Below are 27,787 nucleotides of genomic sequence, written 5' to 3' on the forward strand. Positions count from 1 at the left end.
ATCTGAGAGAAGCCACAAATTTCCTTTCATCCAGCATTCCCCCAAGTCTCCCGATAAAAATGATACCTCACTTGTGTGGGTAGGCCTAGCGCCTGCGACAGGCAATGCCCCAAAACACAACGTGGACACATCCCATTTTTTGACAGAAAACAGAGCTGTTTTTTGCAAAGTGCCTACCTGTAGATTTTGGCCTCTAGCTCAGCCGACAGCTAGGGAAACATACCAAACCTGTGCATTTTTGAAAACTAGAGACCTAGGGGAATCCAAGATGGGGTGACTTGTGGGGCTCTGACCAGGTTCTGTTGCCCAGAATCCTTTGCAAACCTCAAAATGTGGCTAAAAAAACACGTTTTCCTCACATTTCGGTGACAGAAAGTTCTGGAATCTGAGAGGAGCCACAAATTTCCTTCCACCCAGCGTTCCCCCAAGTCTCCCGATAAAAATTATACCTCACCTGTGTGGGTAGGCCTAGCGCCCGTGACAGGAAATGCCCCAAAACACAACATGGACACATCCCATTTTTTTACAGAAAACAGAGCTGTTTTATGTAAAGTGCCTACCTGTAGATTTTGGCCTCTAGCTCAGCAGGCACCTAGGGAAACCTACCAAACCTGTGCATTTTTGAAAACTAGAGACCTAGGGGAATCCAAGATGGCCTGACTTGTGGGACTCTGACCAGGTTCTGTTACCCAGAATCCTTTGCAAACCTCAAAATTTGGTTAAAAAAACACATTTTCCTCACATTTCGGTGACAGAAAGATCTGGAATCTGAGAGGAGCCGCAAATTCTCTTCCACTCAGTGTTCCCCCCAGTCTCCAGATAAAAATGATACCTCACTTGTGTGGGTAGGCCTAGCGCCTGCGACAGGAAGTGCCCCAAAACATAACCTGGACACATCCCATTTTTTGACAGAAAACACCGCTGTTTTTAGCAAAGTGCCTACCTCTGGATTTTGGCCTCTAGCTCAGCCGACACCTAGGGAAACCTACCAAACCTTTGCATTTTTTAAACCTAGAGACCTAGGGGAATCCAAGATGGGGTGACTTGGGGGATCTGACCAGGTTCTGTTACCCAGAATCCTTCGCAAACCTCAAAATGTGGCAAAAAAAAAACGTTTTCCTCACATTTCGGTGACAGAAAGTTCTGGAATCTGAGAGGAGCCACAAATTTCCTTCCACCCAGCGTTCCCCCAAGTCTCCCGATACAAATTATACCTCACCTGTGTGGGTAGGCCTAGCGCCCGTGACAGGAAAAGCCCCAAAACACAACATGGACACATCCCATTTTTTGACAGAAAACAGAGCTGTTTTATGTAAAGTGCCTACCTGCAGATTTTGGCCTCTAGCTCAGCAGGCACCTAGGGAAACCTACCAAACCTGTGCATTTGTTAAAACTAGAGACCTAGGGGAATCCAAGACGGGGTGACTTGTGGGGCTCTGACCAGGTTATGTTACCCAGAATCCTTTGCAAACCACAAAATGTGGCTAAAAAAACCACATTTTCCTCACATTTCGGTGACAGAAAGTTCTGGAATCTGAGAGGAGCCACAAATGTCCTTCCACGCAGCGTTCCCCCAAGTCTCCCGATAAAAATTATACCTCACCTGTGTGGGTAGGCCTAGCGCCCGTGACAGGAAATGCCCCAAAACACCACATGGACACATCCCATTTTTTGACAGAAAACAGAGCTTTTTTATGTAAAGTGCCTACCTGTAGATTTTGGCCTCTAGCTCAGCAGTCACCTAGGGAAACCTACCAAACCTGTGCATTTTTCTAAAACTAGAGACCTAGGGGAATCCAAGATGGCCTGACTTGTGGGACTCTGACCAGGTTCTGTTACCCAGAATCCTTTGCAAACCTCAAAATTTGGTTAAAAAAACACATTTTCCTCACATTTCGGTGACAGAAAGATCTGGAATCTGAGAGGAGCCGCAAATTCTCTTCCACTCAGTGTTCCCCCCAGTCTCCAGATAAAAATGATACCTCACTTGTGTGGGTAGGCCTAGCACCTGCGACAGGAAGTGCCCCAAAACATAACCTGGACACATCCCATTTTTTGACAGAAAACACCGCTGTTTTTAGCAAAGTGCCTACCTCTGGATTTTGGCCTCTAGCTCAGCCGACACCCAGGGAAACCTACCAAACCTTTGCATTTTTTAAACCTAGAGACCTAGGGGAATCCAAGATGGGGTGACTTGTGGGGATCTGACCAGGTTCTGTTACCCAGAATCCTTTGCAAACCTCAAAATGTGGCTAAAAAATCATTTTCCTCACATTTTGGTGACAGAAAGTTGCGGAATCTGAGAGGAGCCACAAATCTCCTTCCACCCAGCGTTCCCCCAAGTCTCCCGATAAAAATTATACCTCACTTGTGTGGGTAGGCCTAGCGCCCGTGACAGGAAATGCCCCAAAACACAACATGGACACATCCCATTTTTTGACAGAAAACAGAGCTGTTTTTTGCAAAGTGCCTACCTGTAGATTTTGGCCTCTAGCTCAGCCGGCACCTAGGGAAACCTACCAAACCTGTGCATTTTGAAAACTAGAGACCTAGGGGAATCCAAGACGGGGTGACTTGTGGGGCTCTGACCAGGTTATGTTACCCAGAATCCTTTGCAAACCACAAAATGTGGCTAAAAAAACATATTTTCCTCACATTTCGGTGACAGAAAGTTCTGGAATCTGAGAGGAGCCACAAATTTCCTTTCATCCAGCATTCCCCCAAGTCTCCCGATAAAAATGATACCTCACTTGTGTGGGTAGGCCTAGCGCCTGCGACAGGCAATGCCCCAAAACACAACGTGGACACATCCCATTTTTTGACAGAAAACAGAGCTGTTTTTTGCAAAGTGCCTACCTGTAGATTTTGGCCTCTAGCTCAGCCGACACATAGGGAAACATACCAAACCTGTGCATTTTTTAAAACTAGAGACCTATGGGAATCCAAGATGGGGTGACTTGTGGGGCTCTGACCAGGTTCTGTTGCCCAGAATCCTTTGCAAACCTCAAAATGTGGCTAAAAAAACAAGTTTTCCTCACATTTCGGTGACAGAAAGTTCTGGAATCTGAGAGGAGCCTCAAATTTCCTTCCACCCAGCGTTCCCCCAAGTCTCCCGATAAAAATTATACCTCACCTGTGTGAGTAGGCCTAGCGCCCGTGACAGGAAATGCCCCAAAACACAACATGGACACATCCCATTTTTTGACAGAAAACAGAGCTGTTTTATGTAAAGTGCCTACCTGTAGATTTTGGCCTCTAGCTCAGCAGGCACCTAGGGAAACCTACCAAACCTGTGCATTTTTGAAAACTAGAGACCTAGGGGAATCCAAGATGGCCTGACTTGTGGGACTCTGACCAGGTTCTGTTACCCAGAATCCTTTGCAAACCTCAAAATTTGGTTAAAAAAACACATTTTCCTCACATTTCGGTGACAGAAAGATCTGGAATCTGAGAGGAGCCGCAAATTCTCTTCCACTCAGTGTTCCCCCCAGTCTCCAGATAAAAATGATACCTCACTTGTGTGGGTAGGCCTAGCGCCTGCAACAGGAAGTGCCCCAAAACATAACCTGGACACATCCCATTTTTTGACAGAAAACACCGCTGTTTTTAGCAAAGTGCCTACCTCTGGATTTTGGCCTCTAGCTCAGCCGACACCTAGGGAAACCTACCAAACCTTTGCATTTTCTAAACCTAGAGACCGAGGGGAATCCAAGATGGGGTGACTTGTGGGGATCTGACCAGGTTCTGTTACCCAGAATCCTTTGCAAACCTCAAAATGTGGCAAAAAAAAAACGTTTTCCTCACATTTCGGTGACAGAAAGTTCTGGAATCTGAGAGGAGCCACAAATTTCCTTCCACCCAGCGTTCCCCCAAGTCTCCCGATAAAAATTATACCTCACCTGTGTGGGTAGGCCTAGCGCCCCTGACAGGAAATGCCCCAAAACACAACATGGACACATCCCATTTTTTGACAGAAAACAGAGCTGTTTTATGTAAAGTGCCTACCTGTAGATTTTGGCCTCTAGCTCAGCAGGCACCTAGGGAAACCTACCAAACCTGTGCATTTGTTAAAACTAGAGACCTAGGGGAATCCAAGACGGGGTGACTTGTGGGGCTCTGACCAGGTTATGTTACCCAGAATCCTTTGCAAACCACAAAATGTGGCTAAAAAACACACATTTTCCTCACATTTCGTTGACAGAAAGTTCTGGAATCTGAGAGGAGCCACAAATGTCCTTCCACGCAGCGTTCCCCCAAGTCTCCCGATAAAAATTATACCTCACCTGTGTGGGTAGGCCTAGCGCCCGTGACAGGAAATGCCCCAAAACACCACATGGACACATCCCATTTTTTGACAGAAAACAGAGCTGTTTTATGTAAAGTGCCTACCTGTAGATTTTGGCCTCTAGCTCAGCAGGCACCTAGGGAAACCTACCAAACCTGTGCATTTTTCTAAAACTAGAGACCTAGGGGAATCCAAGATGGCCTGACTTGTGGGACTCTGACCAGGTTCTGTTACCCAGAATCCTTTGCAAACCTCAAAATTTGGTTAAAAAAACACATTTTCCTCACATTTCGGTGACAGAAAGATCTGGAATCTGAGAGGAGCCGCAAATTCTCTTCCACTCAGTGTTCCCCCCAGTCTCCAGATAAAAATGATACCTCACTTGTGTGGGTAGGCCTAGCGCCTGCGACAGGAAGTGCCCCAAAACATAACCTGGACACATCCCATTTTTTGACAGAAAACACCGCTGTTTTTAGCAAAGTGCCTACCTCTGGATTTTGGCCTCTAGCTCAGCCGGCACCTAGGGAAACCTACAAAACCTGTGCATTTTCTGAAACCTAGAGACCTAGGGGAATCCAAGATGGGGTGACTTGTGGGGCTCTTACCAGGTTCTGTTACCCAGAATCCTTTGCAAACCTCAAAATGTGGCTAAAAAAACACGTTTTCCTCACATTTCGGTGACAGAAAGTTCTGGAATCTGAGAGGAGCCACAAATTTCCTTCCACCCAGCGTTCCCCCAAGTCTCCCGATAAAAATTATACCTCACTTGTGTGGGTAGGCCTAGCGCCCGTGACAGGAAATGCCCCAAAACACAACATGGACACATCCCATTTTTTGACAGAAAACAGAGCTGTTTTTTGCAAAGTGCCTACCTCTGGATTTTGGCCTCTAGCTCAGCCGACACCTAGGGAAACCTACCAAACCTTTGCATTTTCTAAACCTAGAGACCTAGGGGAATCCAAGATGGGGTGATTTGTGGGGATCTGACCAGGTTCTGTTACCCAGAATCCTTTGCAAACCTCAAAATGTGGCAAAAAAAAAACGTTTTCCTCACATTTCGGTGACAGAAAGTTTTGGAATCTGAGAGGAGCCACAAATTTCCTTCCACCCAGCGTTCCCCCAAGTTTCCCTATAAAAATTATACCTCACCTGTGTGGGTAGGCCTAGCGCCCCTGACAGGAAATGCCCCAAAACACAACATGGACACATCCCATTTTTTGACAGAAAACAGAGCTGTTTTATGTAAAGTGCCTACCTGTAGATTTTGGCCTCTAGCTCAGCAGGCACCTAGGGAAACCTACCAAACCTGTGCATTTGTTAAAACTAGAGACCTAGGGGAATCCAAGACGGGGTGACTTGTGGGGCTCTGACCAGGTTATGTTACCCAGAATCCTTTGCAAACCACAAAATGTGGCTAAAAAAAACACATTTTCCTCACATTTCGTTGACAGAAAGTTCTGGAATCTGAGAGGAGCCACAAATGTCCTTCCACGCAGCGTTCCCCAAGTCTCCCGATAAAAATTATACCTCACCTGTGTGGGTAGGCCTAGCGCCCGTGACAGGAAATGCCCCAAAACACCACATGGACACATCCCATTTTTTGACAGAAAACAGAGCTGTTTTATGTAAAGTGCCTACCTGTAGATTTTGGCCTCTAGCTCAGCAGGCACCTAGGGAAACCTACCAAACCTGTGCATTTTTCTAAAACTAGAGACCTAGGGGAATCCAAGATGGCCTGACTTGTGGGACTCTGACCAGGTTCTGTTACCCAGAATCCTTTGCAAACCTCAAAATTTGGTTTAAAAAACACATTTTCCTCACATTTCGGTGACAGAAAGATCTGGAATCTGAGAGGAGCCGCAAATTCTCTTCCACTCAGTGTTCCCCCCAGTCTCCAGATAAAAATGATACCTCACTTGTGTGGGTAGGCCTAGCGCCTGCGACAGGAAGTGCCCCAAAACATAACCTGGACACATCCCATTTTTTGACAGAAAACACCGCTGTTTTTAGCAAAGTGCCTACCTCTGGATTTTGGCCTCTAGCTCAGCCGGCACCTAGGGAAACCTACAAAACCTGTGCATTTTCTGAAACCTAGAGACCTAGGGGAATCCAAGATGGGGTGACTTGTGGGGCTCTTACCAGGTTCTGTTACCCAGAATCCTTTGCAAACCTCAAAATGTGGTTAAAAAAACACGTTTTCCTCACATTTCGGTGACAGAAAGTTCTGGAATCTGAGAGGAGCCACAAATTTCCTTCCACCCAGCGTTCCCCCAAGTCTCCCGATAAAAATTATACCTCACTTGTGTGGGTAGGCCTAGCGCCCGTGACAGGAAATGCCCCAAAACACAACATGGACACATCCCATTTTTTGACAGAAAACAGAGCTGTTTTTTGCAAAGTGCCTACCTGTAGATTTTGGCCTCTAGCTCAGCCGGCACCTAGGGAAACCTACCAAACCTGTGCATTTTTGAAAACTAGAGACCTAGGGGAATCCACGACGGGGTGACTTGTGGGGCTCTGACCAGGTTATGTTACCCAGAATCCTTTGCAAACCACAAAATGTGGCTAAAAAAACACATTTTCCTCAAATTTCGGTGACAGAAAGTTCTGGAATCTGAGAGAAGCCACAAATTTCCTTTCATCCAGCATTCCCCCAAGTCTCCCGATAAAAATGATACCTCACTTGTGTGGGTAGGCCTAGCGCCTGCGACAGGCAATGCCCCAAAACACAACGTGGACACATCCCATTTTTTGACAGAAAACAGAGCTGTTTTTTGCAAAGTGCCTACCTGTAGATTTTGGCCTCTAGCTCAGCCGACAGCTAGGGAAACATACCAAACCTGTGCATTTTTGAAAACTAGAGACCTAGGGGAATCCAAGATGGGGTGACTTGTGGGGCTCTGACCAGGTTCTGTTGCCCAGAATCCTTTGCAAACCTCAAAATGTGGCTAAAAAAACACGTTTTCCTCACATTTCGGTGACAGAAAGTTCTGGAATCTGAGAGGAGCCACAAATTTCCTTCCACCCAGCGTTCCCCCAAGTCTCCCGATAAAAATTATACCTCACCTGTGTGGGTAGGCCTAGCGCCCGTGACAGGAAATGCCCCAAAACACAACATGGACACATCCCATTTTTTTACAGAAAACAGAGCTGTTTTATGTAAAGTGCCTACCTGTAGATTTTGGCCTCTAGCTCAGCAGGCACCTAGGGAAACCTACCAAACCTGTGCATTTTTGAAAACTAGAGACCTAGGGGAATCCAAGATGGCCTGACTTGTGGGACTCTGACCAGGTTCTGTTACCCAGAATCCTTTGCAAACCTCAAAATTTGGTTAAAAAAACACATTTTCCTCACATTTCGGTGACAGAAAGATCTGGAATCTGAGAGGAGCCGCAAATTCTCTTCCACTCAGTGTTCCCCCCAGTCTCCAGATAAAAATGATACCTCACTTGTGTGGGTAGGCCTAGCGCCTGCGACAGGAAGTGCCCCAAAACATAACCTGGACACATCCCATTTTTTGACAGAAAACACCGCTGTTTTTAGCAAAGTGCCTACCTCTGGATTTTGGCCTCTAGCTCAGCCGACACCTAGGGAAACCTACCAAACCTTTGCATTTTTTAAACCTAGAGACCTAGGGGAATCCAAGATGGGGTGACTTGGGGGATCTGACCAGGTTCTGTTACCCAGAATCCTTTGCAAACCTCAAAATGTGGCAAAAAAAAAACGTTTTCCTCACATTTCGGTGACAGAAAGTTCTGGAATCTGAGAGGAGCCACAAATTTCCTTCCACCCAGCGTTCCCCCAAGTCTCCCGATACAAATTATACCTCACCTGTGTGGGTAGGCCTAGCGCCCGTGACAGGAAAAGCCCCAAAACACAACATGGACACATCCCATTTTTTGACAGAAAACAGAGCTGTTTTATGTAAAGTGCCTACCTGCAGATTTTGGCCTCTAGCTCAGCAGGCACCTAGGGAAACCTACCAAACCTGTGCATTTGTTAAAACTAGAGACCTAGGGGAATCCAAGACGGGGTGACTTGTGGGGCTCTGACCAGGTTATGTTACCCAGAATCCTTTGCAAACCACAAAATGTGGCTAAAAAAACCACATTTTCCTCACATTTCGGTGACAGAAAGTTCTGGAATCTGAGAGGAGCCACAAATGTCCTTCCACGCAGCGTTCCCCCAAGTCTCCCGATAAAAATTATACCTCACCTGTGTGGGTAGGCCTAGCGCCCGTGACAGGAAATGCCCCAAAACACCACATGGACACATCCCATTTTTTGACAGAAAACAGAGCTTTTTTATGTAAAGTGCCTACCTGTAGATTTTGGCCTCTAGCTCAGCAGTCACCTAGGGAAACCTACCAAACCTGTGCATTTTTCTAAAACTAGAGACCTAGGGGAATCCAAGATGGCCTGACTTGTGGGACTCTGACCAGGTTCTGTTACCCAGAATCCTTTGCAAACCTCAAAATTTGGTTAAAAAAACACATTTTCCTCACATTTCGGTGACAGAAAGATCTGGAATCTGAGAGGAGCCGCAAATTCTCTTCCACTCAGTGTTCCCCCCAGTCTCCAGATAAAAATGATACCTCACTTGTGTGGGTAGGCCTAGCACCTGCGACAGGAAGTGCCCCAAAACATAACCTGGACACATCCCATTTTTTGACAGAAAACACCGCTGTTTTTAGCAAAGTGCCTACCTCTGGATTTTGGCCTCTAGCTCAGCCGACACCCAGGGAAACCTACCAAACCTTTGCATTTTTTAAACCTAGAGACCTAGGGGAATCCAAGATGGGGTGACTTGTGGGGATCTGACCAGGTTCTGTTACCCAGAATCCTTTGCAAACCTCAAAATGTGGCTAAAAAATCATTTTCCTCACATTTTGGTGACAGAAAGTTGCGGAATCTGAGAGGAGCCACAAATCTCCTTCCACCCAGCGTTCCCCCAAGTCTCCCGATAAAAATTATACCTCACTTGTGTGGGTAGGCCTAGCGCCCGTGACAGGAAATGCCCCAAAACACAACATGGACACATCCCATTTTTTGACAGAAAACAGAGCTGTTTTTTGCAAAGTGCCTACCTGTAGATTTTGGCCTCTAGCTCAGCCGGCACCTAGGGAAACCTACCAAACCTGTGCATTTTGAAAACTAGAGACCTAGGGGAATCCAAGACGGGGTGACTTGTGGGGCTCTGACCAGGTTATGTTACCCAGAATCCTTTGCAAACCACAAAATGTGGCTAAAAAAACATATTTTCCTCACATTTCGGTGACAGAAAGTTCTGGAATCTGAGAGGAGCCACAAATTTCCTTTCATCCAGCATTCCCCCAAGTCTCCCGATAAAAATGATACCTCACTTGTGTGGGTAGGCCTAGCGCCTGCGACAGGCAATGCCCCAAAACACAACGTGGACACATCCCATTTTTTGACAGAAAACAGAGCTGTTTTTTGCAAAGTGCCTACCTGTAGATTTTGGCCTCTAGCTCAGCCGACACATAGGGAAACATACCAAACCTGTGCATTTTTTAAAACTAGAGACCTATGGGAATCCAAGATGGGGTGACTTGTGGGGCTCTGACCAGGTTCTGTTGCCCAGAATCCTTTGCAAACCTCAAAATGTGGCTAAAAAAACAAGTTTTCCTCACATTTCGGTGACAGAAAGTTCTGGAATCTGAGAGGAGCCTCAAATTTCCTTCCACCCAGCGTTCCCCCAAGTCTCCCGATAAAAATTATACCTCACCTGTGTGAGTAGGCCTAGCGCCCGTGACAGGAAATGCCCCAAAACACAACATGGACACATCCCATTTTTTGACAGAAAACAGAGCTGTTTTTTGCAAAGTGCCTACCTGTAGATTTTGGCCTCTAGCTCAGCCGGCACCTAGGGAAACCTACCAAACCTGTGCATTTTTGAAAACTAGAGACCTAGGGGAATCCAAGACGGGGTGACTTGTGGGGCTCTGACCAGGTTATGTTACCCAGAATCCTTTGCAAACCTCAAAATGTGGCTAAAAAAACACATTTTCCTCACATTTCGGTGACAGAAAGTTCTGGAATCTGAGAGGAGCCACAAATTTCCTTTCATCCAGCATTCCCCCAAGTCTCCCGATAAAAATGATACCTCACTTGTGTGGGTAGGCCTAGCGCCTGCGACAAGCAATGCCCCAAAACACAACGTGGACACATCCCATTTTTTGACAGAAAACAGAGCTGTTTTTTGCAAAGTGCCTACCTGTAGATTTTGGCCTCTAGCTCAGCCGGCACCTAGGGAAACCTACAAAACCTGTGCATTTTCTGAAACCTAGAGACCTAGGGGAATCCAAGATGGGGTGACTTGTGGGGCTCTTACCAGGTTCTGTTACCCAGAATCCTTTGCAAACCTCAAAATGTGGCTAAAAAAACACGATTTCCTCACATTTCGGTGACAGAAAGTTCTGGAATCTGAGAGGAGCCACAAATTTCCTTCCACCCAGCGTTCCCCCAAGTCTCCCGATAAAAATTATACCTCACTTGTGTGGGTAGGCCTAGCGCCCGTGACAGGAAATGCCCCAAAACACAACATGGACACATCCCATTTTTTGACAGAAAACAGAGCTGTTTTTTGCAAAGTGCCTACCTGTAGATTTTGGCCTCTAGCTCAGCCGGCACCTAGGGAAACCTACAAAACCTGTGCATTTTTGAAAACTAGAGACCTAGGGGAATCCACGACGGGGTGACTTGTGGGGCTCTGACCAGGTTATGTTACCCAGAATCCTTTGCAAACCACAAAATGTGGCTAAAAAAACACATTTTCCTCAAATTTCGGTGACAGAAAGTTCTGGAATCTGAGAGGAGCCACAAATTTCCTTCCACCCAGCGTTCCCCCAAGTCTCCCGATAAAAATGATACCTCACTTGTGTGGGTAGGCCTAGCGCCCGTGACAGGAAATGCCCCAAAACACAACATGGACACATCCCATTTTTTGACAGAAAACAGAGCTGTTTTTTGCAAAGTGCCTACCTGTAGATTTTGGCCTCTAGCTCAGCCGGCACCTAGGGAAACCTACCAAACCTGTGCATTTTTGAAAACTAGAGACCTAGGGGAATCCACGACGGGGTGACTTGTGGGGCTCTGACCAGGTTATGTTACCCAGAATCCTTTGCAAACCACAAAATGTGGCTAAAAAAACACATTTTCCTCACATTTCGGTGACAGAAAGTTCTGGAATCTGAGAGGAGCCACAAATTTCCTTTCATCCAGCATTCCCCCAAGTCTCCCGATAAAAATGATACCTCACTTGGGTGGGTAGGCCTAGCGCCTGCAACAGGCAATGCCCCAAAACACAACGTGGACACATCCCATTTTTTGACAGAAAACAGAGCTGTTTTTTGCAAAGTGCCTACCTGTAGATTTTGGCCTCTAGGTCAGCCGACACCTAGGGAAACATACCAAACCTGTGCATTTTTTAAAACTAGAGACCTAGGGGAATCCAAGATGGGGTGACTTGTGGGGCTCTGACCAGGTTCTGTTGCCCAGAATCCTTTGCAAACCTCAAAATGTGTCTAAAAAAACAAGTTTTCCTTACATTTCGGTGACAGAAAGTTCTGGAATCTGAGAGGAGCCACAAATTTCCTTCCACCCAGCGTTCCCCCAGTCTCCCGATAAAAATTATACCTCACCTGTGTGGGTAGGCCTAGCGCCCGTGACAGGAAATGCCCCAAAACACAACATGGACACATCCCATTTTTTGACAGAAAACAGAGCTGTTTTATGTAAAGTGCCTACCTGTAGATTTTGGCCTCTAGCTCAGCAGGCACCTAGGGAAACCTACCAAACCTGTGCATTTTTGAAAACTAGAGACCTAGGGGAATCCAAGATGGCCTGACTTGTAGGACTCTGACCAGGTTCTGTTACCCAGAATCCTTTGCAAACCTCAAAATTTGGTTAAAAAAACACATTTTCCTCACATTTCGGTGACAGAAAGATCTGGAATCTGAGAGGAGCCGCAAATTCTCTTCCACTCAGTGTTCCCCCCAGTCTCCAGATAAAAATGATACCTCACTTGTGTGGGTAGGCCTAGCGCCTGTGACAGGAAGTGCCCCAAAACATAACCTGGACACATCCCATTTTTTGACAGAAAACACCGCTGTTTTATGTAAAGTGCCTACCTCTGGATTTTGGCCTCTAGCTCAGCCGACACCTAGGGAAACCTACCAAACCTTTGCATTTTTTAAACCTAGAGACCTAGGGGAATCCAAGATGGGGTGACTTGTGGGGATCTGACCAGGTTCTGTTACCCAGAATCCTTTGCAAACCTCAAAATGTGGCTAAAAAAAAACGTTTTCCTCACATTTTGGTGACAGAAAGTTGTGGAATCTGAGAGGAGCCACAAATCTCCTTCCACCCAGCGTTCCCCCAAGTCTCCCGATAAAAATTATACCTCACTTGTGTGGGTAGGCCTAGCGCCCGTGACAGGAAATGCCCCAAAACACAACATGGACACATCCCATTTTTTGACAGAAAACAGAGCTGTTTTTTGCAAAGTGCCTACCTGTAGATTTTGGCCTCTAGCTCAGCCGGCACCTAGGGAAACCTACCAAACCTGTGCATTTTTGAAAACTAGAGACCTAGGGGAATCCAAGACGGGGTGACTTGTGGGGCTCTGACCAGGTTATGTTACCCAGAATCCTTTGCAAACCACAAAATGTGGCTAAAAAAACACATTTTCCTCACATTTCGGTGACAGAAAGTTCTGGAATCTGAGAGAAGCCACAAATTTCCTTTCATCCAGCATTCCCCCAAGTCTCCCGATAAAAATGATACCTCACTTGTGTGGGTAGGCCTAGCGCCTGCGACAGGCAATGCCCCAAAACACAACGTGGACACATCCCATTTTTTGACAGAAAACAGAGCTGTTTTTTGCAAAGTGCCTACCTGTAGATTTTGGCCTCTAGCTCAGCCGACACCTAGGGAAACATACCAAACCTGTGCATTTTTTAAAACTAGAGACCTAGGGGAATCCAAGATGGGGTGACTTGTGGGGCTCTGACCAGGTTCTGTTGCCCAGAATCCTTTGCAAACCTCAAAATGTGGCTAAAAAAACACGTTTTCCTCACATTTCGGTGACAGAAAGTTCTGGAATCTGAGAGGAGCCACAAATTTCCTTCCACCCAGCGTTCCCCCAAGTCTCCCGATAAAAATTATACCTCACCTGTGTGGGTAGGCCTAGCGCCCGTGACAGGAAATGCCCCAAAACACAACCTGGACACATCCCATTTTTTGACAGAAAACAGAGCTGTTTTATGTAAAGTGCCTACCTGTAGATTTTGGCCTCTAGCTCAGCAGGCACCTAGGGAAACCTACCAAACCTGTGCATTTTTGAAAACTAGAGACCTAGGGGAATCCAAGATGGCCTGACTTGTGGGACTCTGACCAGGTTCTGTTACCCAGAATCCTTTGCAAACCTCAAAATTTGGTTAAAAAAACACATTTTCCTCACATTTCGGTGACAGAAAGATCTGGAATCTGAGAGGAGCCGCAAATTCTCTTCCACTCAGTGTTCCCCCCAGTCTCCAGATAAAAATGATACCTCACTTGTGTGGGTAGGCCTAGCGCCTGCGACAGGAAGTGCCCCAAAACATAACCTGGACACATCCCATTTTTTGACAGAAAACACCGCTGTTTTTAGCAAAGTGCCTACCTCTGGATTTTGGCCTCTAGCTCAGCCGACACCTAGGGAAACCTACCAAACCTTTGCATTTTTTAAACCTAGAGACCTAGGGGAATCCAAGACGGGGTGACTTGTGGGGCTCTGACCAGGTTATGTTACCCAGAATCCTTTGCAAACCACAAAATGTGGCTAAAAAAACACATTTTCCTCACATTTCGGTGACAGAAAGTTCTGGAATCTGAGAGGAGCCACAAATTTCCTTTCATCCAGCATTCCCCCAAGTCTCCCGATAAAAATGATACCTCACTTGTGTGGGTAGGCCTAGCGCCTGCGACAGGCAATGCCCCAAAACACAACGTGGACACATCCCATTTTTTGACAGAAAATAGAGCTGTTTTTTGCAAAGTGCCTACCTGTAGATTTTGGCCTCTAGCTCAGCCGACACCTAGGGAAACATACCAAACCTGTGCATTTTTGAAAACTAGAGACCTAGGGGAATCCAAGATGGGGTGACTTGTGGGGCTCTGACCAGGTTCTGTTGCCCAGAATCCTTTGCAAACCTCAAAATGTGGCTAAAAAAACACGTTTTCCTCACATTTCGGTGACAGAAAGTTCTGGAATCTGAGAGGAGCCTCAAATTTCCTTCCACCCAGCGTTCCCCCAAGTCTCCCGATAAAAATTATACCTCACCTGTGTGGGTAGGCCTAGCGCCCGTGACAGGAAATGCCCCAAAACACAACATGGACACATCCCATTTTTTGACAGAAAACAGAGCTGTTTTATGTAAAGTGCCTACCTGTAGATTTTGGCCTCTAGCTCAGCCGGCACCTAGGGAAACCTACCAAACCTGTGCATTTTTGAAAACTAGAGACCTAGGGGAATCCAAGACGGGGTGACTTGTGGGGCTCTGACCAGGTTATGTTACCCAGAATCCTTTGCAAACCACAAAATGTGGCTAAAAAAACACATTTTCCTCACATTTCGGTGACAGAAAGTTCTGGAATCTGAGAGGAGCCACAAATTTCCTTTCATCCAGCATTCCCCCAAGTCTCCCGATAAAAATGATACCTCACTTGTGTGGGTAGGCCTAGCGCCTGCGACAGGCAATGCCCCAAAACACAACGTGGACACATCCCATTTTTTGACAGAAAACAGAGCTGTTTTTTGCAAAGTGCCTACCTGTAGATTTTGGCCTCTAGCTCAGCCGACACCTAGGGAAACATACCAAACCTGTGCATTTTTTAAAACTAGAGACCTAGGGGAATCCAAGATGGGGTGACTTGTGGGGCTCTGACCAGGTTCTGTTGCCCAGAATCCTTTGCAAACCTCAAAATGTGGCTAAAAAAACACGTTTTCCTCACATTTCGGTGACAGAAAGTTCTGGAATCTGAGAGGAGCCACAAATTTCCTTCCACCCAGCGTTCCCCCAAGTCTCCCGATAAAAATTATACCTCACCTGTGTGGGTAGGCCTAGCGCCCGTGACAGGAAATGCCCCAAAACACAACATGGACACATCCCATTTTTTGACAGAAAACAGAGCTGTTTTTTGCAAAGTGCCTACCTGTAGATTTTGGCCTCTAGCTCAGCCGGCACCTAGGGAAACCTACCAAACCTGTGCATTTTTGAAAACTAGAGACCTAGGGGAATCCAAGACGGGGTGACTTGTGGGGCTCTGACCAGGTTATGTTACCCAGAATCCTTTGCAAACCACAAAATGTGGCTAAAAAAACACATTTTCCTCACATTTCGGTGACAGAAAGTTCTGGAATCTGAGAGGAGCCACAAATTTCCTTTCATCCAGCATTCCCCCAAGTCTCCCGATAAAAATGATACCTCACTTGTGTGGGTAGGCCTAGCGCCTGCGACAGGCAATGCCCCAAAACACAACGTGGACACATCCCATTTTTTGACAGAAAACAGAGCTGTTTTTTGCAAAGTGCCTACCTGTAGATTTTGGCCTCTAGCTCAGCCGACACCTAGGGAAACATACCAAACCTGTGCATTTTTGAAAACTAGAGACCTAGGGGAATCCAAGATGGGGTGACTTGTGGGGCTCTGACCAGGTTCTGTTGCCCAGAATCCTTTGCAAACCTCAAAATGTGGCTAAAAAAACACGTTTTCCTCACATTTCGGTGACAGAAAGTTCTGGAATCTGAGAGGAGCCTCAAATTTCCTTCCACCCAGCGTTCCCCCAAGTCTCCCGATAAACATTATACCTCACCTGTGTGGGTAGGCCTAGCGCCCGTGACAGGAAATGCCCCAAAACACAACATGGACACATCCCATTTTTTGACAGAAAACAGAGCTGTTTTATGTAAAGTGCCTACCTGTAGATTTTGGCCTCTAGCTCAGCAGGCACCTAGGGAAACCTACCAAACCTGTGCATTTTTGAAAACTAGAGACCTAGGGGAATCCAAGACGGGGTGACTTGTGGGGCTCTGACCAGGTTATGTTACCCAGAATCCTTTGCAAACCACAAAATGTGGCTAAAAAAACACATTTTCCTTACATTTCGGTGACAGAAAGTTCTGGAATCTGAGAGGAGCCACAAATTTCCTTTCATCCAGCATTCCCCCAAGTCTCCCGATAAAAATGATACCTCACGTGCGTGGGTAGGCCTAGCACCCGTGACAGGAAATGCCCCAAAACATAACGTGGACACATCCCATTTTTTGACAGAAAACAGAGCTGTTTTTTGCAAAGTGCCTACCCGTAGATTTTGGCCTCTAGCTCAGCCGGCACCTAGGGAAACATACCAAACCTGTGCATTTTTTAAAACTAGAGACCTAGGGGAATCCAAGATGGGGTGACTTGTGGGGCTCTCACCAGGTTCTGTTACCCAGAATCCTTTGCAAACCTCAAAATGTGGCTAAGAAAACACATTTTCCTCACATTTCGGTAACAGAAAGTTCTGGAATCTGAGAGGAGCCACAAATTTCCTTCCACCCAGCGTTCCCCCAAGTCTCCCGATAAAAATGATACCTCACTTGCGTGGGTAGGCCTAGCGCCCGCGACATGAAATGTCCCAAAACATAATGTGGACACATCCCATTTTTTGACAGAAAACAGAGCTGTTTTTTGCAAAGTGCCTACCTGTAGATTTTGGCCTCTATCTCAGCCGGCACCTAGGGAAACCTACCTAACCTGTGCATTTTCTGAAACCTAGAGACCTAGGGGAATCCAAGACGGGGTGACTTGTGGGGCTCTGACCAGGTTCTGTTACCCAGAATCATTTGCAAACCTCAAAATGTGGCTAAAAAAAATGTTTTCCTCACATTTCGGTGACAGAAAGTTGTGGAATCTGAGAGGAGCCACAAATCTCCTTCCACCCAGCGTTCCCCTAAGTCTCCCGATAAAAATTATACCTCACTTGTGTGGGTAGGCCTAGCGCCCGTGACAGGAAATGCCCCAACACGCAACATGGACACATCCCATTTTTTGACAGAAAACAGAGCTGTTTTTTGCAAAGTGCCTACTTCTGGATTTTGGCCTCTAGCTCAGCCGGCACCTAGGAAAACCTACCAAACCTTTGCATTTTTTAAACCTAGAGACCTAGGGAAATCCAAGATGGGGTGACTTGTGGGGCTCTGACCAGGTTCTGTTACCCAGAATCCTTTGCAAACCTCAAAATGTAGCTAAAAAAAAAGTTTTCCTCACATTTCGGTGACAGAAAGTTGCGGAATCTGAGAGGAGCCACAAATCTCCTACCACCCAGGGTTCCCCCAAGTCTCCAGATAAAAATTATACCTCACTTGTGTGGGTAGGCCTAGCGCCCGTGACAGGAAATGCCCCAAAACACAACATGGACACATCCAATTTTTTGACAGAAAACAAAGCTGTTTTTTGCAAAGTGCCTACCTGTAGATTTTGGCCTCTAGCTCAGCCGGCACGTAGTGAAACCTACCAGACCTTTGCATTTTTTAAACCTAGAGACCTAGGGGAATCCAAGATGGGGTGACTTGTGGGGCTCTGGCCAGGATCTGTTACCCAGAATGCTTTGCAAACCTCAAAATGTGGCTAAAAAAACACGTTTTCCTCACATTTCGGTGACAGAAAGTTCTGGAATCTGTGAGGAGCCACACATTTCCTCCCACCCAGCGTTCCCCCAAGTCTCCTGATAAAAATGATACCTCACGTGCGTGGGTAGGCCTAGCACCCGCGACAGGAAATGCCCCAAAACATAACGTGGACACATCCCATTTTTTGACAGAAAACAGAGCTGTTTTTTGCAAAGTGCCTACCCGTAGATTTTGGCCTCTAGCTCAGCCGGCACCTAGGGAAACATACCAAACCTGTGCATTTTTTAAAACTAGAGACCTAGGGGAATCCAAGATGGGGTGACTTGTGGGGCTCTCACCAGGTTCTGTTACCCAGAATCCTTTGCAAACCTCAAAATGTGGCTAAAAAAACACATTTTCCTCACATTTCGGTAACAGAAAGTTCTGGAATCTGAGAGGAGCCACAAATTTCCTTCCACCCAGCGTTCCCCCAAGTCTCCCGATAAAAATGATACCTCACTTGCGTGGGTAGGCCTAGCGCCCGCGACATGAAATGTCCCAAAACATAATGTGGACACATCCCATTTTTTGACAGAAAACAGAGCTGTTTTTTGCAAAGTGCCTACCTGTAGATTTTGGCCTCTATCTCAGCCGGCACCTAGGGAAACCTACCAAACCTGTGCATTTTATGAAACCTAGAGACCTAGGGGAATCCAAGACGGGGTGACTTGTGGGGCTCTGACCAGGTTCTGTTACCCAGAATCCTTTGCAAACCTCAAAATGTGGCTAAAAAAAACGTTTTCCTCACATTTCGGTGACAGAAAGTTGTGGAATCTGAGAGGAGCCACAAATCTCCTTCCACCCAGCGTTCCCCCAAGTCTCCCGATAAAAATTATACCTCACTTGTGTGGGTAGGCCTAGCGCCCGTGACAGGAAATGCCCCAACACGCAACATGGACACATCCCATTTTTTGACAGAAAACAGAGCTGTTTTTTGCAAAGTGCCTACCTCTAGATTTTGGCCTCTAGCTCAGCCGGCACCTAGGAAAACCTACCAAACCTTTGCATTTTTTAAACCTAGAGACCTAGGGAAATCCAAGATGGGGTGACTTGTGGGGCTCTGACCAGGTTCTGTTACCCAGAATCCTTTGCAAACCTCAAAATGTGGCTAAAAAAAAAGTTTTCCTCACATTTCGGTGACAGAAAGTTGCGGAATCTGAGAGGAGCCACAAATCTCCTACCACCCAGGGTTCCCCCAAGTCTCCAGATAAAAATTATACCTCACTTGTGTGGGTAGGCCTAGCGCCCGTGACAGGAAATGCCCCAAAACACAACATGGACACATCCAATTTTTTGACAGAAAACAAAGCTGCTTTTTGCAAAGTGCCTACCTGTAGTTTTTGGCCTCTAGCTCAGCCGGCACGTAGGGAAACCTACCAAACCTTTGCATTTTTTAAAACTAGAGACCTAGGGGAATCCAAGATGGGGTGACTTGTGGGGCTCTGGCCAGGATCTGTTACCCAGAATGCTTTGCAAACCTCAAAATGTGGCAAAAAAAACACGTTTTCCTCACATTTCGGTGACAGAAAGTTCTGGAATCTGAGAGGAGCCACAAATTTCCTCCCACCCAGCGTTCCCCCAAGTCTCCCGATAAAAATGATACCTCACGTGCGTGGGAAGGCCTAGCACCCGCGACAGGAAATGCCCCAAAACATAACGTGGACACATCCCATTTTTTGACAGAAAACAGAGCTGTTTTTTGCAAAGTGCCTACCTGTAGATTTTGACCTCTAGCTCTGCCGGCACCTAGGGAAACCTACCAAACCTGTGCATTTCTGAAAACTAGAGACCTAGGGGAATCCAAGACGGGGTGACTTGTGGGGATCTGACCAGGTTATGTTACCCAGAATCCTTTGCAAACCACAAAATGTGACTAAAAAAACACATTTTCCTCACATTTCGGTGACAGAAAGTTCTGGAATCTGAGAGGAGCCACCAATTTCCTCCCACCCAGCGTTCCCCCAAGTCTCCTGATAAAAATGATACCTCACGTGCGTGGGTAGGCCTAGCACCCGCGACAGGAAATGCCCCAAAACATAACGTGGACACATCCCATTTTTTGACAGAAAACAGAGCTGTTTTTTGCAAAGTGCCTACCTGTAGATTTTGACCTCTATCTCAGCCGGCACCTAGGGAAACCTACCAAACCTGTGCATTTTCTGAAACCTAGAGACCTAGGGGAATCCAAGATGGGGTGACTTGTGGGGCTCTGACCAGGTTCTGTTACCCAGAATCCTTTGCAAACCTCAAAATGTGGCTAAAAAAACACATGTTCCTCACATTTCGGTGACAGAAAGTTCTGGAATCTGAGAGGAGCCACAAATTTCCTTCCACCCAGCGTTCCCCCAAGTCTCCCGATAAAAATCATACCTCACTTGCGTGGGTAGGCCTAGCGCCCGCAACAGGAAATTCCCCAAAACATAACGTAGACACATCCCATTTTTTGACAGAAAACAGAGCTTTTTTTTTGCAAAGTGCCTACCTGTAGATTTTGGCCTCTAGCTCAGCCGGCACCTAGGAAAACCTACCAAACCTTTGCATTTTTTAAACCTAGAGACCTAGGGGAATCCAAGATGGGGTGACTTGTGGGGCTCTGACCAGGTTCTGTTATCTAGAATCCTTTGCAAACCTCAAAATGTGGCTAAAAAAACACGTTTTCCTCAAATTTCGGTGACAGAAAGTTCTGGAATCTGAAAGGAGCCAAGAATTTCCTTCCACCCAGCGTTCCCCCAAGTCTCCCGATAAAAATGATTCCTCACTTGTGCGGGTAGGCCTAGCGCCCGCGGCAGCAAATGCCCCAAAACACAACGTGGACACATCCCATTTTTTGACAGAAAACAGAGCTGTTTTTTGCAAAGTGCTTACCTTTAGATTTTGGCCTTTAGCTCAGCCGGCACCTAGGGAAACCTACCAAACCTTTGCATTTTTTAAACCTAGAGACCTAGGGGAATCCAAGATGGGGTGACTTGTGGGGCTCTGACCAGGTTCTGTTATCCAGAATCCTTTGCAAACCTCAAAATGTGGCAAAAAAAACACATTTTCCTCACATTTCGGTGACAGAAAGTTCTGGAATCTGAAAGGAGCCACAAATTTCCTTCCACCCAGCGTTCCCCCAAGTCTCCCGATAAAAATGATACCTCACTTGTGTGGGTAGGCCTAGTGCCCGCAGCAGGAAATGCCCCAAAACACAACGTGGACACATCCCATTTTTTGACAGAAAACAGAGCTGTTTTTTGCAAAGTGCCTACCTGTAGATTTTGACCTCTAGCTCAGCCGGCACCCAGGGAAACATACCAAACCTGTGCATTTTTGAAAACTAGAGACCTAGGGGAATCCAAGATGGCCTGACTTGTGGGACTCTGACCAGGTTCTGTTACCCAGAATCCTTTGCAAACCTCAAAATGGTGCTAAAACAACACGTTTTCCTCACATTTCGGTGACAGAAAGTTCTGGAATCTGAGAGGAGCCGCAAATTCTCTTCCACTCAGTGTTCCCCACAGTCTCCCGATAAAAATAATACCTCACTTGTGTGGGTAGGCCTAGCGCCTGCGACAGGAAGTGCCCCAAAACATAACCTGGACACATCCCATTTTTTGACAGAAAACACCGCTGTTTTTAGCAAAGTGCCTACCTCTGGATTTTGGCCTCTAGCTCAGCCGACACCTAGGGAAACCTACCAAACCTTTGCATTTTTTAAACCTAGAGACCTAGGGGAATCCAAGATGGGGTGACTTGTGGGGATCCGACCAGGTTCTGTTACCCAGAATCCTTTGCAAACCTCAAAATGTGGCTAAAAAAACAAGTTTTCCTCACATTTCGGTGACAAAAAGTTCTGGAATCTGAAAGGAGCCACGAATTTCCTTCCACCCAGCGTTCCCCCAAGTCTCCCGATAAAAATGATACCTCACTTGCCTGGGTAGGCCTATCGCCCGTGACAGGAAATGCCCCAAAACATAACGTGGACACATCCCATTTTTTGACAGAAAACAGAGCTGTTTTTTGCAAAGTGCCTACCTGTTGATTTTGGCCTCTAGCTCAGCCGGCACCTAGGGAAACATACCAAACCTTTGCATTTTTTAAAACTAGAGACCTAGGGGAATCCAAGATGGCCTGACTTGTGGGGCTCTGACCAGGTTCTGTTACCCAGAATCCTTTGGAAAACTCAAAATGTGGCTAAGAAAACACATTTTCCTCACATTTCGGTGACAGAAAGTTCTGGAATCAAAGAGGAGCCACAAATGTCCTTCCACCCAGCGTTCCCCCAAGTCTCCCGATAAAAATGATACCTCACTTGCATTGGTAGGCCTAGCGCCCGCGACAGGAAATGCCCCAAAACATGACTTGGACACATCCCATTCTTTTTTTACAGAAAACAACGCTTATTTTGGCAAAGTGCCTACCTGTAGATTTTGGACTCTAGCTCAGCCGGCACCTAGGAAAACCTACCAAACCTTTGCATTTTTAAAACCTAGAGACCTATGGGAATCCAAGATGGGGTAACTTGTGGGGCTCTGACCAGGTTCTGTTATCCAGAATCCTTTGCAAACCTCAAAATGTGGCTAAAAAAACACATTTTCCTCACATTTCGGTAACAGAAAGTTCTGGAATCTGAGAGGAGCCACAAATTTCCTTCCACCCAGCGTTCCCCCAAGTCTCCCGATAAAAATGATACCTCACTTGCGTGGGTAGGCCTAGCGCCCGCGACATGAAATGTCCAAAAACATAACGTGGACACATCCCATTTTTTGACAGAAAACAGAGCTGTTTTTTGCAAAGTGCCTACCTGTAGATTTTGGCCTCTAGCTCAGCCGGCACCTAGGGAAACCTACCAAACCTGTGCATTTTCTGAAACCTAGAGACCTAGGGGAATCCAAGATGGGGTGACTTGTGGGGCTCTGACCAGGTTCTGTTATCCAGAATCCTTTGCAAACCTCAAAATGTGGCAAAAAAAACACATTTTTCTCATATTTCGGTAACAGAAAGTTCTGGAATCTGAGAGGAGCCACAAATTTCCTTCCACCCAGCGTTCCCCCAAGTCTCCCGATAAAAATGATACCTCACTTGCGTGGGTAGGCCTAGCGCCCGTGACATGAAATGTCCCAAAACATAACATAGACACATCCCATTTTTTGACAGAAAACAGAGCTTTTTTTTTGCAAAGTGCCTACCTGTAGATTTTGGCCTCTAGCTCAGCCGGCACCTAGGGAAACCTACCAAACCTTTGCATTTTTTAAGCCTAGAGACCTAGGGGAATCCAAGATGTGGTGACTTGTGGGGCTCTGACCAGGTTCTGTTATCTAGAATCCCTTGCAAACTTCAAAATGTGGCTAAAAAAACACGTTTTCCTCACATTTCGGTGACAGAAAGTTCTGGAATCTGAGAGGAGCCACAAATTTCCTTCCACCCAGCGTTCCCCCAAGTCTCCCGATAAAAATGATACCTCACTTGTGCGGGTAGGCCTAGCGCACGCGCCAGGAAATGCCCCAAAACACAACGTGGACACATCCCATTTTTTGACAGAAAACAGAGCTGTTTTTTGCAAAGTGCATACCTGTAGATTTTGGCCTCTAGCTCAGCCGGCACCTAGGGAAACCTACAAAACCTGTGCATTTTCTGAAACCTAGAGACCTAGGGGAATCCAAGATGGGGTGACTTGTGGGGCTCTTACCAGGTTCTGTTACCCAGAATCCTTTGCAAACCTCAAAATGTGGCTAAAAAAACACGTTTTCTCACATTTCGGTGACAGAAAGTTCTGGAATCTGAGAGGAGCCACAAATTTCCTTCCACCCAGCGTTCCCCCAAGTCTCCCGATAAAAATTATACCTCACTTGTGTGGGTAGGCCTAGCGCCCGTGACAGGAAATGCCCCAAAATACAACATGGACACATCCCATTTTTTGACAGAAAACAGAGCTGTTTTTTGCAAAGTGCCTACCTGTAGATTTTGGCCTCTAGTTCAGCCGGCACCTAGGGAAACCTACCAAACCTGTGCATTTTTGAAAACTAGAGACCTAGGGGAATCCACGACGGGGTGACTTGTGGGGCTCTGACCAGGTTATGTTACCCAGAATCCTTTGCAAACCACAAAATGTGGCTAAAAAAACAAATTTTCCTCACATTTCGGTGACAGAAAGTTCTGGAATCTGAGAGGAGCCACAAATTTCCTTTCATCCAGCATTCCCCCAAGTCTCCCGATAAAAATGATACCTCACTTGGGTGGGTAGGCCTAGCGCCTGCGACAGGCAATGCCCCAAAACACAACGTGGACACATCCCATTTTTTGACAGAAAACAGAGCTGTTTTTTGCAAAGTGCCTACCTGTAGATTTTGGCCTCTAGCTCAGCCGACACCTAGGGAAACATACCAAACCTGTGCATTTTTTAAAACTAGAGACCTAGGGGAATCCACAATGGGGTGACTTGTGGGGCTCTGACCAGGTTCTGTTGCCCAGAATCCTTTGCAAACCTCAAAATGTGGCTAAAAAAACACGTTTTCCTCACATTTCGGTGACAGAAAGTTCTGGAATCTGAGAGGAGCCACAAATTTCCTTCCACCCAGCGTTCCCCCAAGTCTCCCGATAAAAATTATACCTCACCTGTGTGGGTAGGCCTAGCGCCCGTGACAGGAAATGCCCCAAAACACAACATGGACACATCCCATTTTTTGACAGAAAACAGAGCTGTTTTATGTAAAATGCCTACCTGTAGATTTTGGCCTCTAGCTCAGCAGGCACCTAGGGAAACCTACCAAACCTGTGCATTTTTGAAAACTAGAGACCTAGGGGAATCCAAGATGGCCTGACTTGTGGGACTCTGACCAGGTTCTGTTACCCAGAATCCTTTGCAAACCTCAAAATTTGGTTAAAAAAACACATTTTCCTCACATTTCGGTGACAGAAAGATCTGGAATCTGAGAGGAGCCGCAAATTCTCTTCCACTCAGTGTTCCCCCCAGTCTCCAGATAAAAATGATACCTCACTTGTGTGGGTAGGCCTAGCGCCTGCGACAGGAAGTGCCCCAAAACATAACCTGGACACATCCCATTTTTTGACAGAAAACACCGCTGTTTTTAGCAAAGTGCCTACCTCTGGATTTTGGCCTCTAGCTCAGCCGACACCTAGGGAAACCTACCAAACCTTTGCATTTTTTAAAGCTAGAGACCTAGGGGAATCCAAGATGGGGTGACTTGTGGGGATCTGACCAGGTTCTGTTACCCAGAATCCTTTGCAAACCTCAAAATGTGGCTAAAAAAAAACGTTTTCCTCACATTTTGGTGACAGAAAGTTGTGGAATCTGAGAGGAGCCACAAATCTCCTTCCACCCAGCGTTCCCCCAAGTCTCCCGATAAAAATTATACCTCACTTGTGTGGGTAGGCCTAGCGCCCGTGACAGGAAATGCCCCAAAACACAACATGGACACATCCCATTTTTTGACAGAAAACAGAGCTGTTTTTTGCAAAGTGCCTACCTGTAGATTTTGGCCTCTAGCTCAGCCGGCACCTAGGGAAACCTACAAAACCTGTGCATTTTCTGAAACCTAGAGACCTAGGGGAATCCAAGATGGGGTGACTTGTGGGGCTCTTACCAGGTTCTGTTACCCAGAATCCTTTGCAAACCTCAAAATGTGGCTAAAAAAACACGTTTTCCTCACATTTCGGTGACAGAAAGTTCTGGAATCTGAGAGGAGCCACAAATTTCCTTCCACCCAGCGTTCCCCCAAGTCTCCCGATAAAAATTATACCTCACTTGTGTGGGTAGGCCTAGCGCCCGTGACAGGAAATGCCCCAAAACACAACATGGACACATCCCATTTTTTGACAGAAAACAGAGCTGTTTTTTGCAAAGTGCCTACCTGTAGATTTTGGCCTCTAGCTCAGCCGGCACCTAGGGAAACCTACCAAACCTGTGCATTTTTGAAAACTAGAGACCTAGGGGAATCCACGACGGGGTGACTTGTGGGGCTCTGACCAGGTTATGTTACCCAGAATCCTTTGCAAACCACAAAATGTGGCTAAAAAAACACATTTTCCTCAAATTTCGGTGACAGAAAGTTCTGGAATCTGAGAGGAGCCACAAATTTCCTTTCATCCAGCATTCCCCCAAGTCTCCCGATAAAAATGATACCTCACTTGGGTGGGAAGGCCTAGCCCGCAACAGGCAATGCCCCAAAACACAATGTGGACACATCCCATTTTTTGACAGAAAACAGAGCTGTTTTTTGCAAAGTGCCTACCTGTAGATTTTGGCCTCTAGCTCAGCCGACACCTAGGGAAACATACCAAACCTGTGCATTTTTTAAAACTAGAGACCTAGGGGAATCCAAGATGGGGTGACTTGTGGGGCTCTGACCAGGTTCTGTTGCCCAGAATCCTTTGCAAACCTCAAAATGTGGCTAAAAAAACAAGTTTTCCTCACATTTCAGTGACAGAAAGTTCTGGAATCTGAGAGGAGCCACAAATTTCCTTCCACCCAGCGTTCCCCCAGTCTCCCGATAAAAATTATACCTCACCTGTGTGGGTAGGCCTAGCGCCCGTGACAGGAAATGCCCCAAAACACAACATGGACACATCCCATTTTTTGACAGAAAACAGAGCTGTTTTATGTAAAGTGCCTACCTGTAGATTTTGGCCTCTAGCTCAGCAGGCACCTAGGGAAACCTACCAAACCTGTGCATTTTTGAAAACTAGAGACCTAGGGGAATCCAAGATGGCCTGACTTGTGGGACTCTGACCAGGTTCTGTTACCCAGAATCCTTTGCAAACCTCAAAATTTGGTTAAAAAAACACATTTTCCTCACATTTCGGTGACAGAAAGATCTGGAATCTGAGAGGAGCCGCAAATTCTCTTCCACTCAGTGTTCCCCCCAGTCTCCAGATAAAAATGATACCTCACTTGTGTGGGTAGGCCTAGCGCCTGCAACAGGAAGTGCCCCAAAACATAACCTGGACACATCCCATTTTTTGACAGAAAACACCGCTGTTTTTAGCAAAGTGCCTACCTCTGGATTTTGGCCTCTAGCTCAGCCGACACCTAGGGAAACCTACCAAACCTTTGCATTTTCTAAACCTAGAGACCTAGGGGAATCCAAGATGGGGTGACTTGTGGGGATCTGACCAGGTTCTGTTACCCAGAATCCTTTGCAAACCTCAAAATGTGGCAAAAAAAAAACGTTTTCCTCACATTTCGGTGACAGAAAGTTCTGGAATCTGAGAGGAGCCACAAATTTCCTTCCACCCAGCGTTCCCCCAAGTCTCCCGATAAAAATTATACCTCACCTGTGTGGGTAGGCCTAGCGCCCCTGACAGGAAATGCCCCAAAACACAACATGGACACATCCCATTTTTTGACAGAAAACAGAGCTGTTTTATGTAAAGTGCCTACCTGTAGATTTTGGCCTCTAGCTCAGCAGGCACCTAGGGAAACCTACCAAACCTGTGCATTTGTTAAAACTAGAGACCTAGGGGAATCCAAGACGGGGTGACTTGTGGGGCTCTGACCAGGTTATGTTACCCAGAATCCTTTGCAAACCACAAAATGTGGCTAAAAAACACACATTTTCCTCACATTTCGTTGACAGAAAGTTCTGGAATCTGAGAGGAGCCACAAATGTCCTTCCACGCAGCGTTCCCCCCAAGTCTCCCGATAAAAATTATACCTCACCTGTGTGGGTAGGCCTAGCGCCCGTGACAGGAAATGCCCCAAAACACCACATGGACACATCCCATTTTTTGACAGAAAACAGAGCTGTTTTATGTAAAGTGCCTACCTGTAGATTTTGGCCTCTAGCTCAGCAG

The sequence above is a fragment of the Pleurodeles waltl genome, chromosome 10 (assembly GCF_031143425.1).
Source record: "Pleurodeles waltl isolate 20211129_DDA chromosome 10, aPleWal1.hap1.20221129, whole genome shotgun sequence".
Taxonomy (NCBI): Eukaryota; Metazoa; Chordata; class Amphibia; order Caudata; family Salamandridae; genus Pleurodeles; species Pleurodeles waltl.